Source organism: Suncus etruscus, chromosome 12, assembly GCF_024139225.1.
Source record: "Suncus etruscus isolate mSunEtr1 chromosome 12, mSunEtr1.pri.cur, whole genome shotgun sequence".
In the NCBI taxonomy this organism is placed as follows: domain Eukaryota; kingdom Metazoa; phylum Chordata; class Mammalia; order Eulipotyphla; family Soricidae; genus Suncus; species Suncus etruscus.
The window spans coordinates 25,532,251-25,533,741 of NC_064859.1; the positions used below are offsets into that span (position 1 = coordinate 25,532,251).

Consider the following 1,491-nt stretch of genomic DNA (forward strand, 5'->3'; position numbering starts at 1 on the left):
CTAGAGTACAGGCGGGGGTCGGGTGGGGCGAAGGGAGACTTGGGACATTGGTGATGGGAATGTTGCACTGGTGATGGGTGGTGTTCTTTACATGACTGAAACCCAAACACAATCATGTATGTAATTAAGGTGTTTAAATAAATAAAAAAAAAAGATAAAAAAAAAACAAAAAAACAATGTGAATGAATGAATGAGGGAAGTAGAGTACAGGTGGGGGTGGAGTGGGGAGGAGGGAGATTTGGGACATTGGTGATGGAAATGTTGCACTGGTGATGGGTGGTGTTCTTTACATGACTGAAACCTAATCAATCATTTTTTGAAATCAAGGTGTTTAAATAAAGATATTAATAAGAAAAGAAAAAGAAATTAAACCATAGTAAAACAACTTAATAAACAAAATGCTTTCTATATTTTACTGCATGAATTGTGAATGATGTAAAACACTAATTTAGTTATAAAAATCTGAATTTTTACATTAAAATTTAACCCAAAATTATTATAATAAAAAAGCTCTTCCTTGGTGAAAAAAAAAAGAAAATTTAAGATCAGTTGAAGATATGTTTTCAATACTTACCTGGCAGGGGCGATTCCATGATCACGAAGGTGTTTTCCCCAGGGTGAGGCTCGCCCATTGCACTCTGGGTGTGCTGACCCCTGTAATTTCCCCAAATGTGGGAAACTTGACTGTGTAATTTATGGTAGTGGGGGACTGCGTGCGCGCTATCCCCCAAGGGAAAAAAAAGAAATATGTTTTCAATAAAAAATAAAATATTGTAACTGGTGAAAAAAATCTACCACGAAAAAGTGTGATCAGGGAGATAGTTTAGCTGTTAAGGAGCATGTATTGGGCATGTATTGGGACTGAGTTTGAACCCTGGCACCATATGGTTTCTTTCCATGCAGACCAGGGAACATTATCTTTGAGCCCTAGCCATGAATCTTTGCCCCATTGGCCTATTTTCATAAGTGGATCTTGGGCCTGCTGAGTGATCCTGGGAGGCCTCCCACCACTCCCAGCCCCATCAACCACTCTCTCTCTCTCTCTCTCTCTCTCTCTCTCTCTCTCTCTCTCTCTCTCTCTCTCTCTCTCTCTCTCTCACACACACACACACACACACACACAGTCTGTTCTATTCAGATTTGAGAAATAAACTAACTGAGGAAAACAAATCACTACTAACCAACCTATTAACCCTGTTATCAACAAATGAACAAATCAACAAAAGTAAACCCAGTAACACACTCTCTGTCAACCTCTCCCAAATACCAAAGTCCAAAAAACTCCAGCTATATTGTAAAGCTATTGTAAAGAGAAAACGGGAGCAGATCTATCCCTATTCTGGTCTGGTATATTTTAACCCCCTAAACTATACACATGCTTTCCATATTCATGTTAAATATGCCTATTTGAACTATGTTTATCATATGATGATATAATGCAGATGCAAAACTTTATTGCCTAAGATACAAATAATAATCTCTCCACTATGA

General features: G+C 38.2%; 1 non-coding gene across 1 annotated transcript; it reads left to right on the forward strand.

Annotated features, from left to right (window-relative positions):
- Positions 1-566: 566 nt before the first annotated feature.
- Positions 567-730, forward strand: LOC126025352 (U1 spliceosomal RNA). The gene has a single exon (XR_007501363.1). It is a non-coding gene; the product is annotated as a U1 spliceosomal RNA (small nuclear RNA).
- Positions 731-1,491: the final 761 nt, after the last annotated feature.